This window comes from Lissotriton helveticus, chromosome 6, assembly GCF_964261635.1.
Source record: "Lissotriton helveticus chromosome 6, aLisHel1.1, whole genome shotgun sequence".
NCBI classification, from domain to species: Eukaryota; Metazoa; Chordata; class Amphibia; order Caudata; family Salamandridae; genus Lissotriton; species Lissotriton helveticus.
Genome location: NC_136067.1, coordinates 23708653 through 23729097, shown reverse-complemented (window position 1 = coordinate 23729097; position 20445 = coordinate 23708653).

Below are 20445 nucleotides of genomic sequence, written 5' to 3'. Positions count from 1 at the left end.
TGTGTCCCAGTGGAAAGTGAGTGCGCACTTTGAGTGCGTGGAGTAAGATAGGCCTGCCCTCCCATAGAAATGCATGGGGAATGTGTGTGTCCCTGGTAGTTCCTGATGCGTGCGGAGTGCGGGCTCGAGTTTGGTATGTGTGAACTCGTGGGAGTGAATGCTGCGCGATGGTATGTGCAGCTTGTATGTGTCTAGTGGGGAAGTACCACTTCTAGACATGGCTTTGTGTGTGCTGTGAAGGTGCTGGCGTGTGATTGGCTGGAGCTGGCTGGCATGCCAGGCTCCAGGAAGGCTGGATGGGTCTGCCCGGTGGTGAGTGTGAGATTAGCATGCTGATGGCTGGGGAGGAGTGCACCTGTGTCCTGAATGAGGCTGGGTTTTCCCCTGACAATGCTGGCTCCGCCCCCCTGTGATGCGACTAACAACCCTAGCCCTGCCAGCGAATAAAGAGGGTGGTTGAGCCCATCAGCAGTGCTCACAGACCAGCTGCGACTGGTTCTGCCCCCACCCTGCACCTACAGACAAAGGATTTACTGTATAAAAATGGGGCTTTCTCCCCACAGAAGTTGTTCTCTTCCAGGATCCTGCCTGAGGGGACTGCTGCTGCTGCTGCTGGGCCAGAGGACCGCCACTTGGACTGTCTCCCTGCCTGGAGACCCAGTGAGCTGGCTCTGGGCCCAGCCTTGCCCCCTCCCTGCCTGAAAAGACTTACTGAAGCCCTTCTGTGCTTCTAGCGCCTGGAAGCGCTTTTACTTGACTTGGAGCACTTGGGAGCGCTGTACCTTCCCCTCTAGCACCTGGGAGCGCTGCATTTTTGCCGTGTAGCGCTTGGGAGCGCTGTGGTCACCCCTCTAGCGCTGGGAGCGCTTTGTCTGCAGAGGCCGGTGCCCACCCGGCATTGTCCGCCCCAAGCGAGTGCCACCTCGCTTATTTTTGAGTATTTTGTCCCTGGCAGGTGCCCACCCTGCCAGGGACCTTGCCGACATTTTTCGATTTGACTTCGAGGGAGCCCACCCCTCGGTAAATTGATCCCCGCCTACGAGTGCCTGGAACGGGCCGCCGCGCTGCCCGCGACGACCCGGAAGTGGTTGGTCGGCCGGCCAATCAGAGAGCAGGCCGACGGAAGTCCCGCCCCCGCAGCCGCGACCCGGAAGTCAGGCAGGCCGGGGGCTGGACAGAGAGGCAACCGGAAGCGGACGGGAGGCCACCCCGCGCTCCGGTGAGGGGAGAAGCCGGCATCTTTCCTTCCCCCCCAGGCTCCCAAAGCTAGGGAGAGCCCAGGAGATAGAGGGGAAAAGTGTGCAGAGAGCCCCGAGGAGCGGGAGCTCTAGTGAAGCAGCCTCCCGCCGCAGGAGAACCGGTGAGTGGGGCTCCGGTGCAGCTTGGAGGAGAGGGGGGCATAGGGGCACATTGCCGGTGCCCGCCCCTCCCCTCCAGCGCGAGGACATTGTTTTAGAGCCGTCGAGGCTCTTGTTGGCATTTTCCTTAAATCTCGAGTCCCCCAAAGAAGGGGGGGGGACTCCACTGACGGGGGCAGTTGGTTCTTAAGAGTTCCCCGAGCGGGACTCCAACATCTGTGGCCACATCGTCCTAGAGCTTGCGAGGCTCGTGGGGGGGCAGTTGGTTGTGTCGAGTCTCCCGTGAGAGACTCCAACGATTGCTAGAGCTGTCTTCTTTCTCCCCCAAGCGGCCCCATGTGTTGATGAGCCCTGGAAGGCTCAAGGGGGCATTTTGGTTACTGAGAGCCCACGAGGGGCTCAGGGGGTCCCACAGTTGTTGAAGAGCCCAGAGAGGCTCCAAAGGGACAGTTGTTTGGCAAGAGCCTGCGAGGCTCCAGCGTTGTCCCCACCATTGTCTCACACAGCTGCCCAGCACTTCGTGGGCAGCTGCCACGTTTAGGCCCCCCTGACTTAGGGCAGGTTCACCCCTAGACTTTTTGTTTAAATGGTGACCTGGCAATGGTGATTTTTGGGGTTCTGCGCACTTTCACTGTGTCCCAGTGGAAAGTGCGTGCGCACTGTGAGTGCATGTGCTAAGCTAGGCCTGCCCGCCCATAGGAATGCATGGGGAACTTTAGTAGCGAGAATGTTGTATGGCAGCGCTAAATTATATGCCTTGAAGCGGAACTGAAAGCTCGTGGAGAGTATAGAGTATAGAGACACATCGCAACTTGAACTGCAAAACTACGAGCTTTAATCCAAGCTAAACCCCTCGCTCTCTGGACTCAGGGTGAGGACGGGAGGCCACCCCGCGCTTCTGTGAGGGGAGAAGCCGGCGTCTTTCCTTTTCCCCCCCCAGGCTCCCAAAGCGAGGGAGAGCCCAGGAGAGAGAGGGGAAAAGTGTGCAGAGAGCCCCGAGGAGCGGGAGCTCTTGTGAAGCAGCCGCCCGCCGCAGGAGAACCGGTGAGTGGGGCTCCGGTGCAGCTTGGAGGAGAGGGGGGCGTCGGGGCACATTGCCGGTGCCCGCCCCTCCCCTCCAGCGCGAGGACATTGTTTTAGAGCCATTGAGGCTCTTGTTGGCATTTTCCTTGAATCTCGAGTCCCCCAAAGAAGGGGGGGTACTCCACTGACGGGGGCAGTTGGTTCTTAAGAGTTCCCCAAGCGGGACTCCAACATCTGTGGCCACATCGTCCTAGAGCCTGCGAGGCTCGTGGGGGGGCAGTTGGTTGTGTCGAGTCTCCCGTGAGAGACTCCAGTGATTGCTAGAGCTGTCTTCTTTCTCTCCCTAGCAGCCCCATGTGTTGATGAGCCCCAGAAGGCTCAAGGGGGCATTTTGGTTACTGAGAGCCCACGAGGGGCTCAGGGGGCCCCACAGTTGTTGAAGAGCCCAGCGATGCTCCAAGGGGACAGTTGTTTGGGAAGAGCCTGCGAGGCTCCAGCGTTGTCCCCACCATTGTCTCACGCAGCTGCCCAGCACTTCGTGGGCAGCTGCACGTTTAGGCCCCCCAGACTTTGGGACAGTTGGCCTAGGGACAGTCACAGGTGGTGACTTATGTGAGTTTGTCGCAATTGTCCTTTTTCTGCACCTCTGAATGTATTGTTGATGCATCATGTGTTTTCCTCCCCTGCACCTCTGAATGTGTTTTAATGCGTCATGTGCCTTGTTCCTTACACCTCTGAATGTTATGCATTGCATCATGTGTTATGTGCTTACACCCCTACAGGTATTGTGATACTTAGGTGGTTGTTTTTCTCCTAGTGCAGGTGGTGCTAGTGAGGTCCTGGTTACCAGTGATTACTGGTTGTGTGCTATTTTGTGCTAAAGTAATTTTACATTCTAAGTGCAATTTCTAAAAGTGTTACTTCTAAAAGTGCTGATTCCTGACAGTGGTCCAGGTGGCCCTGTCTTGTAAATATCCCCTGTAAATTCTGCCCGTGCCTCTGGCACATTGTAAAGTGTGTGTTTTATGTAATGTGTTTTGGTGTAATACAAAGGCTATTTTTATATAACCTTGTGTGGAGTTTCCTTTGTGGTGGGCCTTTGGGAGTTGTTGCTGGGGTGCGTGCGCAAATACTTAACTCACATCGCCTCCAAGTTTAGCCTTGCTGCTCGCACCACGTTACCTAGAGGGTGAGCAGGGGTTATCTTGGCGTGTAACTCCCTTGCCCTGACTTAGGAGTGGTGGCCTCTGACTGACTTTGGCGAAAGCCCTGGCCAGCCAGGGATCCCATTTCTAACACGGTTGATTCTACAAATGGGCTTCCTTGAGCATTTAAGCTGACGAGCTTCTGGATGACGCACCTGCGTGCCGGTTAGGCATCAAGGCATGTGACGGTTGCTTGGCGGCCTTCTTTTCCACCCCAACTACGTTCTCTACTGATGAGGGAAGATATCCCGAAACTCGGGCTATGTCTCGGGTCTAGAGATCTTCACAACAACAAGTACTTACTTGCACCTACTGAGGTGAACCACTTATGAACTATACATACCAGAATCCTTAGGGGCGATCCGGAGGAGGGGCTAGAGGTGTGCGATCCATTGCGGTTGATTCTACAAATGGGCTCCCTTGAGCCTTTAAGCTGACGAGCTTCTGGATGACGCACCTGCGTGCCGGTTAGGCATCAAGGTCTGTGAAGGTTGCTCGGTGGCCTTCTTTTCCACCCCAACTACGTTCTCTACTGATGAGGGAAGATATCCCGAAACCCGGGCCATGTCTTGGGTCTAGAGATATTCACAACAACAAGTACTTACTTGCACCTACTGAGGTGAACCACTTATGAACTATATGTACCAGAATCTTTATGGGCGATCCGGAGGAGAGGCTAGCGGTGTGCGATCCATTGCGGTTGATTCTACAAATGGGCTCCCTTGAGCCTTTAAGCTGATGAGCTTCTGGATGATGCACCTGCATGCTGGTTAGGCATCAAGGCCTGTGACGGTTGCTTGGCGGCCTTCTTTTCTACCCCAAATACGTTCTCTACTGATGAGGGAATATATCCCGAAACCCGGGCCATGTCTCGGGTCTAGAGATCTTCACAACAACAAGTACTTACTTGCACCTACTGAGGTGAACCACTTATGAACTATACGTAGCAGAATCCTTAGGGGCGATCCGGAGGAGGGGCTAGCGGTGTGCGATCCATTGTGGTTGATTCTACAAATGGACTCCCTTGAGCCTTTAAGCTGACGAGCTTCTGGATGACGCACCTGCGTGCCGGTTAGGCATCAAGGCCTGTGACGGTTGCTTGGCGGCCTTCTTTTCCACCCCAACTACGTTCTCTACTGATGAGGGAAGATATCCCGAAACCCGGGCCATGCCTCGAGTCTAGAGATCTTCACAAAAACAAGTACTTACTTGCACCTACTGAGGTGAACCACTTATGAACTATATGTACCAGAATCCTAATGAGCGATCCGGAGGAGGGGCTAGCGGTGTGCGATCCATTGCGGTTGATTCTACAAATGGGCTCCCTTGAGCCTTTAAGCTAACGAGCTTCTGGATGACGCACCTGCGTGCAGGTTAGGCATCAAGGCCTGTGACGGTTGCTTGGCAGCCTTCTTTTCCACCCCAACTACGTTCTCTACTGATGAGGGAAGATATCCCAAAACCTGGCCATGTCTCGGGTCTAGAGATCTTCACAACAACAAGTACTTACTTGCACCTACTGAGGTGAACCACTTATGAACTATACGTACCAGAATCCTTAGGGGCGATCCGGAGGAGGGGCTAGCGGTGTAGGATCCATTGCTGTTGATTCTACAAATGGACTCCCTTGAGCCTTTAAGCTGACGAGCTTCTGGATGACGCACCTGCGTGCCGGTTAGGCATCAAGGCCTGTGACGGTTGCTTGGCGGCCTTCTTTTCCACCCCAACTACGTTCTCTACTGATGCGGGAAGATATAACAAAACCCGGCCATGTCTCGGGTCTAGAGATCTTCACAACAACAAGTACTTACTTGCACCTACTGAGATGAACCACTTATGAACTATACGTACCAGAATCCTTAGGGGCGATCCGGAGAAGGGGCTAGCGGTGTGCAATCCATTGCGGTTAATTCTACAATTTGGCTCCCTTGAGCCTTTAAGCTGACGGGCTTCTGGATGATGCACCTGCATGCCGGTTAGGCATCAAGGCCTGTGACGGTTGCTTGGCAGCCTTCTTTTCCACCCCAACTATGTTCTCTACTGATGAGGGAGATATCCCGAAACCCGGGCCATGTCTCGAGTCTAGAGATCTTCACAAAAACAAGTACTTACTTGCACCTACCGAGGTGAACCACATATGAACTATACGTACCAGAATCCTTAGGGGCGATCTGGAGGAGGGGCTAGCGGTGTGCGATCCATTGCGGTTGATTCTACAAATGGGCTCCCTTGAGCCTTTAAGCTGACGAGCTTCTGGATGACGCACCTGTGTGCCGGTTAGGCATCAAGGCCTGTGACGGTTGCTTGGCAGCCTTCTTTTCCACCCCAACTACGTTCTCTACTGATGAGGGAAGATATCCCAAAACCTGGCCATGTCTCGGGTCTAGAGATCTTCACAACAACAAGTACTTACTTGCACCTACTGAGGTGAACCACTTATGAACTATACGTACCAGAATCCTTAGGGGCGATCCGGAGGAGGGGCTAGCGGTGTAGGATCCATTGCTGTTGATTCTACAAATGGACTCCCTTGAGCCTTTAAGCTGACGAGCATCTGGATTACGCACCTGCGTGCGTCTTACGCATCAATGTGGTATTGGGTTTCAACAGACCTACATACTCTGCAAAAACTCTTGATACCTTGGAATAGAAGTTGGCACGAAACTGGAAATGCAAAAGACAAGTTTATTAAGACCCCATGGGGTGGTTGTACAATCCTACAGCACCCTTCGGCAATGTAAGGAGTATCACCCTGAACATTGAGTACGTGGCTTCTTTTATACAGTTTGCAGGAATTTGAAAAATAGGCGGTACACACTTTACACAACTTTAGGTACATATAAGGGATTTTTTGGAACACAGCCAAGATGGGAGGACTTTAGTACTGTTATATTTCACATGCATGTTGTTTCTTTATTAATTGTGTTCGTGGAGAAGTGTGGCTCACTGGTTAGAAGAGGCAGACCCTGAAGCAGAGGTCAGACCCGGGACCAGGGTTCAATTCCCGACGCGGCAGGGTCTTGAGCCCAAATATCCACGGACTTGATAATTCTCGTTTCGGTGCCTACTCGAATCACGGGTTCACACTCTGCAGCTCTGGGCATTAGCTGCTTAATCTCCACTACAGCCCCCCCGTGGTGGGATGCCTGGCTTTCACCTTGGGGATGCCCAGTACGGGTATCTCACAGGGAAAAAAGCCAGGACGGGTTCCCAAGGCAAGCGCCGAGATGCCTACGGGTAATCGAGCGCTATATAAGAATGCATAATAATAATAATAATGTAGAACCTTGGGGTTACTAGGTTACCGGGAGTTGGAGGGTTGGAAGGGCAGTTTCCAAGCCTATGTGGGAAGGTCAAGCAGTGTCCCAGAGGTCCTAACTCTCTTACAATAAATCTACTTTTACAACAACTATATCGTTTGGTGATTCTTCAAAACTGGCGACGGAGGATGGGATGGATTTTTTTCACTGAAGAACACCTTCGGTGAGCTTGAAAACCTCTTTACAACGATATTCTGGAAATTTTTAACTACAGAGTGACCTCTGGATAAGGTATTTGTGACACGGAATGCTTCTAAAACTGGACATTAATAATTTTTCTTGAGGCATCCAATTATTTTAAACCTTTGCGAACTTTGTGCACCAGTTTTTGTGCCCTAATCCCTTTTTTTGGGGGGATTTAGTGAATGCTTAAGGCAAAATTAAACTATTTTGCACATGTTGGGCGGATTAATTACATCTTGTGATTCTACAACTTAACTTAAACTGATTCTGCCGGTCAAGCTGCAAACAATCATTGCTTTATTATCACATTTGCGTGGTATTTTTATCCGGATTGAAATTCAGTTGTACTACTTGCTAGTGTTGTGTATTCCGCCAGCGTTTTATCATCATTTTGACCGTGAGCATACATTTTCTCTCACTGTTCGTGATCGTAACAGTTGATTTTTACCTTTGAATTTCTTGATACCATCCCCGTGCTGACTCCTTGACAGCTACGCGCGCAGACATTCTTAGCTGTTCTTCTGTGACGCTGTTATTCTTCTTCAACTTGGAACTTTTTTTTTCTCTGAAGCCTCGTTTCTACTGCCAACGTCTCTTCCCGACGTACGTGAATAAACGTGCCGCCATTTTGGGTTGGGATATAATATCGAGAATTTTCTATCTTCATTGGTTTATTCACCGTTTTGTCCACATTTGTGCGTAACTTTCTTCAACGGTGATACGCACATCTATATTTTCATTTAATCTTTTCGTTGTCCTGGCAAGAATTTGGAAGTTTTCAGCAATTTTCAGTGATACACACACTAAGAATCTTTGTGTGTTTCCTATCTTCAACGGTGATACACACACCAAATCAACATCTCTGGTATACCAACAACATTTGTGTAATTATTAGACATATCACATTTATAATTGTTGTTTTGAGTATTCCAAATGTTTTAATTATATTTATATTTCCGGAAAACAATAGTTAATACTCATCTATTTTAATATGAGTATGTCTTCCCAAACTATTCCAGCGCCACCATTTTTCTTACAAAGTCCTGGTCAACCATGCATGCTATAGGAGCATTGGAAGGAAACATTCGAGACCTACCTGGAAGCCATTGGCGGTGATGTCTATGTTTCAAAAAGAAAATTGGCTACTTTAAAACAATTTTTGGGTCTTGAGGGAAGAAATGTATTGAAAACATTGCCACTAATGGAAACGGTACGTGTGGAAACTATTATTGATAGTGAGTCTTCTGGTGATAGTAATGTGGATGTGTATGAACTTGCTTTAAAGGCTTTAGAAGATAATTTTTGTAAAAAAGTTAGTGTGGTTGTCGAAAGACACAAATTTTCCTCACGTGCACAATCGTCTGGTGAAACCATTGAGCAATACGTACCGAGTTTAAGACTGTTAGCAGTCACGTGTAAGTTTAATACCATGAAAGACGATATTATAAGAGATCAATTGATTAATAGAATGTCAGATCTCAGAATACAGGAGAAACTTCTTGATTTAAAAGACCCCACTTTAGAAAAAACCTTGTCAGTTGCCAAAAGAATGGAAAATACTTCCAGGTACATGAAAGAACTCAATGGTGTTTCAAAAAAAGTTGTGCAAGATAATGAATCTGTTCATTTTGTGAATAAAACTCAGAAGAATAGTTTTCAAAAAACTTTTACGGATAGTAAACGAGATGTTTCCAAACCTAAAACCAAATATTGTTTTAGATGTGGTAGTCCAAAGCATACTGCTGATGCAAATTTTTGTCCTGCCATCAAAACTAGATGTCATAAATGTAAAAAACGAGGACATTTTGCAAGATGACATCTGGTCCGTCTCAGAGTGCAGTCAATCTGGTTGACAATTTTGATCACGGGGTGGACATAGATCATAATGATGACATTGCTGAGGATGATGACTTTGAAGTCATGATAATTGAACATGAACAAGTTCTGGAATGCGATGTAGATAAACATGAGGGTTATCGTCCTCCTAAATGCAACATTAAGTTAAGGGGCAAGGATGTCCAAGTATGGGCGGATTCTTGCTCTCCGTTTACCATAATTGACAAATTTATGTGGGAAAGTATAGGAGGAAAATTGAAGGAATTACAATCAACAGATGTACTTCCAAAAGGTTATTGTGGTGTAAATTACCTATTATTGGATTTATTGAAACGGAATTGTTATTTTGTGGTGGGAAAACTATAGTAAAACTGTATATAGTTCATAAAGGCAAGTCTCTGTTGGGGTGGAAAGATCAAAGAGCTATTGGTATTATTTTAAATCCAAATCACCCTTTACAGGTACTAGCAGTGTCTTCTGGTGATACCTCCAAATGGTATACCAAATTTCCTGAGTTATTCAGTGAAAAATTGGGCTGCCTTAAAAAATTCAAGCACAAGATAATTCTTAAAGAGTATGCTGTTCCCAAAGTACATAAAGTTAGAAATGTGCCTTTTGTTTTAAGAGACAAATTGAAAGAAGCACTACATAGACTTTGTAATGCAGGTGTGATTGAACCCATCGAGGCGTCGTATTGGTTAAGTCCGATTGTTTTAGCTAAAAAACCTAATGGCAAGATTAGGATGTGCATCGATTTAAAGATGTGAACGATAAAATTTGAGTTGACCGCCCTCCTCTTCCCCGGATAAATGAGTTATTGGCCTCAGTGAAAGGGGGTTCACATTTTACTACTTTGGATCTATCAAATGCGTACCACCAAATCTTATTGCATGAAGACTCCAAACATGTCACATCTTTTATTACTCCTGAAGGAGCTTTTCAATTTATATGCATGCCTTTTGGGTTGGCGTCAGCTTCGGATGTATTTCAAAGGGTGATGCAGTCGATTTTGTCTGGTTTAGATAAAGTGGTAGTATTCCAGGACAATGTTTTGGTTAGGGGAGTAAATGAATCCGATCATGATTGTAATCTAGAAAAAGTTCTCAAGAAACTAGCGAATGCTGGTCTGACAGTGGCTAGGGAAAAATGCAAATTTGGCGTGAGAGAGGTTGAGTATCTAGGTCACACCTTGTCCAATGAGGGTGTCAAACCCAAACAAAATTTGGTAGAAGCGATTGAAAAAGCACCGGCTCCAAAGGATAAGGACCAGTTAAGGTTATTTCTGGGCCTTGCCGAATATTATTCTAAGTTTGTAGATCATTTTTCTGACAGAGTGTATGAACTTAGGAAATTGATGAAGAAAGGGGTCAAATTTAAATGGTCAGTTGCTTGTCAACAAAGTTTTGACTCCATCAAGAAATGCATTGCAAATGCTGTCTCTCTGAAACCATTTGATCCTGCCGATCAAATTATTGTCTCTATGGATGCCACTAACTATGGTTTAGGTGCTGTACTTATTCAAATACATGATGGTGTAGAAAGAGTTGGAGCTTTTGCGTCTCGCACGTTGAAGGGTGCGGAACTCACTTATTCTACAATTGAGAAGGAAGCTCTAGCCTGTTGGTGGGGCGTTCAGTATTTCATAATGTTTGTATGGGGAAACCATTTTCAATTGCATACAGATCATAAACCTTTGATATATCTTTTTTCTACAAAGGGAGCAAGCAAAGCTACTCCAAGGATAGCTAAATGGTTGTATCGCCTTCAGGAATATGTGTTTGACATTAAATATATTCCTGGGGCAAAGAATGTAAATGCGGATTGTGTATCAAGGTTACCTTTGGATGTTGGACAAGATTTTAAGGAGGATGATTGGATTGTAGCTGAGGTGGAGGACGTATGCAGTGCCATTAGTCTAGCAGATTGAAAAAAGGCTTTAGATGAAGATGAAGTTTTAGGGAAAGTAAGAGATGTTTTGTGTGATGAACAAGGTTGGAGAGCACATAAGGATCTGTTGCCATTCAAGTTAGTATGGTCAGAATTGAACGTCATTGATGATTTACTCAGGAGAGGGGATAGGTTGGTAGTGCCTGTTAGTTTAAGAGAAAGGTTGTTAAAGATTTTGCATGAGGGACATGGAGGCATGTCTGCTTTGAAAAGGAAGTGTAGGGAGAATTTCTGGTGGGTAGGCATGGATATTCAAATGGAGCGTTTTGGCCGTGATTGCATTGCGTGCGTATGTAGTGACAAGACTCATTGTTCTAGGGAGACTGAAATTGTGTCATCCTCATTGCCCAAGGGTCCCTGGGAGAAGTTAGCTATAGATATTTGTGGTCCTTTTGATATTCTGGGTGTATCAGAGAGATTTGCAATAGTCATGATTGACTATTTTTCTAAGTGGCCTGAGGTTGCTTTTGTGAAGGAGATTAAATCTCGTAATGTGATTTCTTTCTGTGAGGACATTTTTAGAAGAGAAGGGTGTCCAGCTAAAATTATCACGGATAATGGGCCACAATTTATTTCAGATGAGTTTAAGTCCTTTTTGGGTAGATGGGCTATAAAGCACAGCATCACTCCTCTTTATCATCCAAGGGGCAATGGTCTTGTTGAACGCTTCCATAGAGTGTTAGTGGAATGTGTTCAGTTGGCATGCACCAATGGGGATCCTTGGAGGGATCATGTTTGGAACATGTTGTGGTCGTATCGCACAACACCCCATTCTGTAATTAAAGAAACACCTTTTTCTCTTCTTAAGGGAAGGGTTCCTTGTTCTCAAGCTGTGCCAGCATGGATGAACAGAGCTGGTTAACATGATGTAGATTTAGGAAAATTACAATAGAGGGTACAGAAGTATCAAAAGGATTATTGTGATCGCCACAATAAGAACATTGTCATGCCCAAGTGTGTCTTTACTCAAGGCATGTTTGTCAGAGTGTTTGTGGGTGATAAATCCAGGAAGGGTTGGTCGAAATGGTCATCTCCAAAAAAAAGTGGTTTGTGTAAAGGGGAACAGTGTGATGTTAGATGACGGAAATTGGTGGAACACAAGAAAAATGTAATTGTGTTCTGTTACTGAGCTGGAAGTGTTTGCAAGGTCTCATCAAAGAACATGTTCTAATGTTGATGGGATGCTTGACAAAAAGGAATCATCTTCTCATGCTCATGATGTTTCCAATACCTTGATTAGAAGATCTTCAGAACGTTGTCATGTAAGACCTACAAAATTTGATGACTATGTTTGTGCATAGAAATATTTCTTTATTGTCATAGGCTTTATTTGTTTATTTTATTTTATTTTTTTTATTTAAAAAAGGGAGATGTGTTATATTTTACATGCATGTTGTTTCTTTATGAATTGTGTTGAACATGTAGAACCTTGGGGTTACTAGGTTACCAGGAGTTGGAGGGTTGGAAGGGCAGTTTCAAAGCCTATGTGGTAAGGTGAAGCTGTGTCCCAGAGGTCCTTACTCTTTTACAATAAATCTACTTTTACAACAACTATATCGTTTGGTGATTCTTCTAAAAGTACCACTGGTCAGTTTGGAGAGCATTCCTAAGCAGTGACCGATCATTAACCTTGAAGACCTAAATGCGCATGGGCGGGCTTGACCATTGCTAAAAATAGCCAGTTGCTGGGCAGACCAAAAGGTCATCGGGAGAGAGGAAGGACAAAAGGGCATGCTGACCACGAGGCAGCACATTCACTCAAAATGGAGGCCAGGAATACAAAATGGCCTCTGGAATATTGTCAAGCTAACAGTGAAAAGTTTGTGTAGCTGAAGCAAATGCTAACCCAATCGCTGTCAAACTACGACAGACGGCCCTTTTAGCATTTAGCTGAAGCTACCTCATATCTGAAGTAATCAGGGTGCTCATCATCAATGTTAATTAGCATTATATTCGTTATTTCATTGCTGACCATTTGCTCATTTTTGGCAATAGCTCGTTTGGACGGAATGCAAGCAGTGATACATACGGAGCATAGTGTAGGGCCACTTTGGATACATAAACAAAGGAAAAAGAGTATACCAATAAGAACACAAAGAATAGTCAATAGTTTCCAACCGCAGGCACTAAGCAAAGTCCAGAACCAATTTGAAAATGTCCATGTACCATTTTCGGGGTGGGTTTCAGCAGCGATCTTGTGAAGTTTAGAAACAGCATCATATACAGAAGGCGAGTTGTCTAGGACGTACACACAACAACTACTACCGATGATGCGACATGCACCCCCACGAACAGCCAATACTACGTCTAGAACCATTCGGTTCTGGAGCGTCACAATTCTAGTAATTTGAAGCTCCTCAGTTAAGTTCCCTAAAGCAGAGGCAGTTTGATTGGCGACAGCTTCCACAACACGTGTTAGCCGTCTTATTTTTCTACTGTTTAGGGCTGCACCTACAAATGAAAATAGGTCTAAATTAAAGTCAACATATTGCTGTAGAGCAGTATCTGTGTGGTCCACATCGTCAATATCTAATGTCCTTTTATCTCTATTTAATATAAAATCGTGATATAACACAAAATCATTATGGTACATTGGTGGGGCGATAAACACAGGGGGCAATACAAAGAATACGTAGCAAGTTCCTAACCACCCAATCGGAAGGCGGTGGTAGCCCTTATTTCCACAAATAAAATAAGTGTTACGTGATGCTACTAAAGCAATATTATTGGGTGTGTCAAATGCCAGAGTAGTAGTACATTCGCTCTTTCCTACCGGAATAGTACCTTTATTTCTTACACAAAGATCAGCTTTTGCTTCAATAACAGTAATCACAAATAAACTAGACATATTCACAGTTCTTTGATTAGTGAAAATACGAGGTGAAGACACATTGTCCGGTCGATATTCTTCCCACTTGAGCTTAGTTCCTTCTGCTTGTGGGTAACCATCTTTATCATTATTTATTTATTTTATTTAAACAAATTTTATTAGATTTTTGTCACAAAACACACATCGATTGTAGCAGTTCCCATTGTAGTGTAGTTCCTATAGTCCCAATAGGCTCTGCGCATTGGAATAATATATTCAGTAGTGTAGGACTGAGGTTAACTAGGTCTCTACTGACTATATTAGACTTAAGTTTTTTGCCAGCTAGCTCAGAGTTCACTAGAAACTTTCTCGAATAGGCGAGGAGGAGTTGAACCTCCCTGGATAGACAAGAAGGGATTTAGTTTCTGACAACCATAAAACATGACAACTTTGCTCTCCCTGAATAAGAGTATATCTCTAGAGTCGTGTGAAAACAAAAGACAGCTATTTCACTCAGTCAAAGGTGCGTACTTAGTTTCACCAGATTGCAGAGAAAAAGAGAGACAGGCATTTTCATAGAGTGTTAGTGGAATGTGTTCAGTTGGCATGCACCAATGGGGATCCTTGGAGGGAAAAATTGGCTACTTTAAAACAATTTTTGGGTCTTGAGGGAAGAAATGTATTGAAAACATTGCCACTAATGGAAACGGTACGTGTGGAAACTATTATTGATAGTGAGTCTTCTGGTGATAGTAATGTGGATGTGTATAAACTTGCTTTAAAGGCTTTAGAAGATAATTTTTGTAAAAAAGTTAGTGTGGTTGTCGAAAGACACAAATTTTCCTCACGTGCACAATCGTCTGGTGAAACCATTGAGCAATACGTACCGAGTTTAAGACTGTTAGCAGTCACGTGTAAGTTTAATACCATGAAAGACGATATTATAAGAGATCAATTGATTAATAGAATGTCAGATCTCAGAATACAGGAGAAACTTCTTGATTTAAAAGACCCCACTTTAGAAAAAACCTTGTCAGTTGCCAAAAGAATGGAAAATACTTCCAGGTACATAAAAGAACTCAATGGTGTTTCAAAAAAAGTTGTGCAAGATAATGAATCTGTTCATTTTGTGAATAAAACTCAGAAGAAGAGTTTTCAAAAAACTTTTACGGATAGTAAACGAGATGTTTCCAAACCTAAAACCAAATATTGTTTTAGATGTGGTAGTCCAAAGCATACTGCTGATGCAAATTTTTGTCCTGCCATCAAAACTAGATGTCATAAATGTAAAAAACGAGGACATTTTGCAAGATGATGTAAGACATCTGGTCCGTCTCAGAGTGCAGTCAATCTGGTTGACAATTTTGATCACGGGGTGGACATAGATCATAATGATGACATTGCTGAGGATGATGACTTTGAAGTCATGATAATTGAACATGAACAAGTTCTGGAATGCGATGTAGATAAACATGAGGGTTATCGTCCTCCTAAATGCAACATTAAGTTAAGGGGCAAGGATGTCCAAGTATGGGCGGATTCTTGCTCTCCGTTTACCATAATTGACAAATTTATGTGGGAAAGTATAGGAGGAAAATTGAAGGAATTACAATCAACAGATGTACTTCCAAAAGGTTATTGTGGTGTAAATTACCTATTATTGGATTTATTGAAACGGAATTGTTATTTTGTGGTAGGAAAACTATAGTAAAACTGTATATAGTTCATAAAGGCAAGTCTCTGTTGGGGTGGAAAGATCAAAGAGCTATTGGTATTATTTTAAATCCAAATCACCCTTTACAGGTACTAGCAGTGTCTTCTGGTGATACCTCCAAATGGTATACCACATTTCCTGAGTTATTCAGTGAAAAATTGGGCTGCCTTAAAAAATTCAAGCACAAGATAATTCTTAAAGAGTATGCTGTTCCCAAAGTACATAAAGTTAGAAATGTGCCTTTTGTTTTAAGAGACAAATTGAAAGAAGCACTACATAGACTTTGTAATGCAGGGGTGATTGAACCCATCGAGGCGTCGTATTGGTTAAGTCCGATTGTTTTAGCTAAAAAAACCTAATGGCAAGATTAGGATGTGCATCGATTTAAGAGATGTGAACGATAAAATTTGAGTTGACCGCCCTCCTCTTCCCCGGATAAATGAGTTATTGGCCTCTGTGAAAGGGGGTTCACATTTTACTACTTTGGATCTATCAAATGCGTACCACCAAATCTTATTGCATGAAGACTCCAAACATGTCACATCTTTTATTACTCCTGAAGGAGCTTTTCAATTTATACGCATGCCTTTTGGGTTGGCGTCAGCTTCGGATGTATTTCAAAGGGTGATGCAGTCGATTTTGTCTGGTTTAGATAAAGTGGTAGTATTCCAGGACAATGTTTTGGTTAGGGGAGTAAATGAATCCGATCATGATTGTAATCTAGAAAAAGTTCTCAAGAAACTAGCGAATGCTGGTCTGACAGTGGCTAGGGAAAAATGCAAATTTGGCGTGAGAGAGGTTGAGTATCTAGGTCACACCTTGTCCAATGAGGGTGTCAAACCCAAACAAAATTTGGTAGAAGCGATTGAAAAAGCACCGGCTCCAAAGGATAAGGACCAGTTAAGGTTATTTCTTGGCCTTGCCGAATATTATTCTAAGTTTGTAGATCATTTTTCTGACAGAGTGTATGAACTTAGGAAATTGATGAAGAAAGGGGTCAAATTTAAATGGTCAGTTGCTTGTCAACAAAGTTTTGACTCCATCAAGAAATGCATTGCAAATGCTGTCTCTCTGAAACCATTTGATCCTGCCGATCAAATTATTGTCTCTATGGATGCCAGTAACTATGGTTTAGGTGCTGTACTTATTCAAATACATGATGGTGTAGAAAGAGTTGTAGCTTTTGCGTCTCGCACGTTGAAGGGTGCGGAACTCACTTATTCTACAATTGAGAAGGAAGCTCTAGCCTGTTGGTGGGGCGTTCAGTATTTCATAATGTTTGTATAGGGAAACCATTTTCAATTGCATACAGATCATAAACCTTTGATATATCTTTTTTCTACAAAGGGAGCAAGCAAAGCTACTCCAAGGATAGCTAAATGGTTGTATCGCCTTCAGGAATATGTGTTTGACATTAAATATATTCCTGGGGCAAAGAATGTAAATGCGGATTGTGTATCAAGGTTACCTTTGGATGTTGGACAAGATTTTAAGGAGGATGATTGGATTGTAGCTGAGGTGGAGGACGTATGCAGTGCCATTAGTCTAGCAGATTGGAAAAAGGCTTTAGATGAAGATGAAGTTTTAGGGAAAGTAAGAGATGTTTTGTGTGATGAACAAGGTTGGAGAGCACATAAGGATCTGTTGCCATTCAAGTTAGTATGGTCAGAATTGAACGTCATTGATGATTTACTCAGGAGAGGGGATAGGTTGGTAGTGCCTCTTAGTTTAAGAGAAAGGTTGTTAAAGATTTTGCATGAGGGACATGGAGGCATGTCTGCTTTGAAAAGGAAGTGTAGGGAGAATTTCTGGTGGGTAGGCATGGATATTCAAATGGAGCGTTTTGGCCGTGATTGCATTGCGTGCGTATGTAGTGACAAGACTCATTGTTCTAGGGAGACTGAAATTGTGTCATCCTCATTGCCCAAGGGTCCCTGGGAGAAGTTAGCTATAGATATTTGTGGTCCTTTTGATATTCTGGGTGTATCAGAGAGATTTGCAATAGTCATGATTGACTATTTTTCTAAGTGGCCTCAGGTTGCTTTTGTGAAGGAGATTAAATCTCGTAATGTGATTTCTTTCTGTGAGGACATTTTTAGAAGAGAAGGGTGTCCAGCTAAAATTATCACGGATAATGGGCCACAATTTATTTCAGATGAGTTTAAGTCCTTTTTGGGTAGATGGGCTATAAAGCACAGCACCACTCCTCTTTATCATCCAAGGGGCAATGGTCTTGTTGAACGCTTCCATAGAGTGTTAGTGGAATGTGTTCAGTTGGCATGCACCAATGGGGATCCTTGGAGGGATCATGTTTGGAACATGTTGTGGTCGTATCGCACAACACCCCATTCTGTAATTAAAGAAACACCTTTTTCTCTTCTTAAGGGAAGGGTTCCTTGTTCTCAAGCTGTGCCAGCATGGATGAACAGAGCTGGTTAACATGATGTAGATTTAGGAAAATTACAATAGAGGGTACAGAAGTATCAAAAGGATTATTGTGATCGCCACAATAAGAACATTGTCATGCCCAAGTGTGTCTTTACTCAAGGCATGTTTGTCAGAGTGTTTGTGGGTGATAAATCCAGGAAGGGTTGGTCGAAATGGTCATCTCCAAAAAAAAGTGGTTTGTGTAAAGGGGAACAGTGTGATGTTAGATGACGGAAATTGGTGGAACACAAGAAAAATGTAATTGTGTTCTGTTACTGAGCTGGAAGTGTTTGCGAGGTCTCATCAAAGAACATGTTCTAATGTTGATGGGATGCTTGACAATAAGGAATCATCTTCTCATGCTCATGATGTTTCCAATACCTTGATTAGAAGATCTTCAGAACGTTGTCATGTAAGACCTACAAAATTTGATGACTATGTTTGTGCATAGAAATATTTCTTTATTGTCATAGGCTTTATTTGTTTATTTTATTTTATTTTTTTTATTTAAAAAAGGGAGATGTGTTATATTTTACATGCATGTTGTTTCTTTATGAATTGTGTTGAACATGTAGAACCTTGGGGTTACTAGGTTACCAGGAGTTGGAGGGTTGGAAGGGCAGTTTCAAAGCCTATGTGGTAAGGTGAAGCTGTGTCCCAGAGGTCCTTACTCTTTTACAATAAATCTACTTTTACAACAACTATATCGTTTGGTGATTCTTCTAAAAGTACCACTGGTCAGTTTGGAGAGCATTCCTAAGCAGTGACCGATCATTAACCTTGAAGACCTAAATGCGCATGGGCGGGCTTGACCATTGCTAAAAATAGCCAGTTGCTGGGCAGACCAAAAGGTCATCGGGAGAGAGGAAGGACAAAAGGGCATGCTGACCACGAGGCAGCACATTCACTCAAAATGGAGGCCAGGAATACAAAATGGCCTCCGGAATATTGTCAAGCTAACAGTGAAAAGTTTGTGTAGCTGAAGCAAATGCTAACCCAATCGCTGTCAAACTACGACAGACGGCCCTTTTAGCATTTAGCTGAAGCTACCTCATATCTGAAGTAATCAGGGTGCTCATCATCAATGTTAATTAGCATTATATTCGTTATTTCATTGCTGACCATTTGCTCATTTTTGGCAATAGCTCGTTTGGACGGAATGCAAGCAGTGATACATACGGAGCATAGTGTAGGGCCACTTTGGATACATAAACAAAGGAAAAAGAGTATACCAATAAGAACACAAAGAATAGTCAATATTTTCCAACCGCAGGCACTAAGCAAAGTCCAGAACCAATTTGAAAATGTCCATGTACCATTTTCGGGGTGGATTTCAGCAGCGATCTTGTGTAGTTTAGAAATAGCATCATATACAGAAGGCGAGTTGTCTGGGACGTACACACAACAACTACTACCGATGATGCGACATGCACCCCCACGAACAGCCAATACTACGTCTAGAACCATTCGGTTCTGGAGCGTCACAATTCTAGTAATTTGAAGCTCCTCAGTTAAGTTCCCTAAAGCAGAGGCAGTTTGATTGGCGACAGCTTCCACAACACGTGTTAGCCGTCTTATTTTTCTACTGTTTAGGGCTGCACCTACAAATGAAAATAGGTCTAAATTAAAGTCAACATATTGCTGTAGAGCAGTATCTGTGTGGTCCACATCGTCAATATCTAATGTCCTTTTATCTCTATTTAATATAAAATCGTGATATAACACAAAATCATTATGGTACATTGGTGGGGCGATAAACACAGGGGGCAATACAAAGAATACGTAGCAAGTTCCTAACCACCCAATCGGAAGGCGGTGGTAGCCCTTATTTCCACAAATAAAATAAGTGTTACATGATGCTACTAAAGCAATATTATTGGGTGTGTCAAATGCCAGAGTAGTAGTACATTCGCTCTTTCCTACCGGAATAGTACCTTTATTTCTTACACAAAGATCAGCTTTTGCTTCAATAACAGTAATCACAAATAAACTAGACATATTCACAGTTCTTTGATTAGTGAAAATACGAGGTGAAGACACATTGTCCGGTCGATATTCTTCCCACTCGAGCTTAGTTCCTTCTGCTTGTGGGTAACCATCTTTATCATTATTTATTTATTTTATTTAAACAAATTTTATTAGATTTTTGTCACAAAACACACATCAATTGTAGCAGTTCCCATTGTAGTGTAGTTCCTATAGTCCCAATAGGCTCTGCGCATTGGAATAATATATTCAGTAGTGTAGGACTGAGGTTAACTAGGTCTCTACTGACTATATTAGACTTAAGTTTTTTGCCAGCTAGCTCAGAGTTCACTAGAAACTTTCTCGAATAGGCGAGGAGGAGTTGAACCTCCCTGGATAGACAAGAAGGGATTTAGTTTCTGACAACCATAAAACATGACAACTTTGCTCTCCCTGAAAAGGAGTATATCTCTAGAGTCGTGTGAAAACAAAAGACAGCTATTTCACTCAGTCAAAGGTGCGTACTTAGTTTCACCAGATTGCAGAGAAAAAGAGAGACAGGCATTTTCAATAAAAGGTGTTATTTATTAAGCAGTCTCTTTCCTCATACAAGAGAAATGAATTGCTACAATTGCAATACTTATAGTTAAGTAAAGTG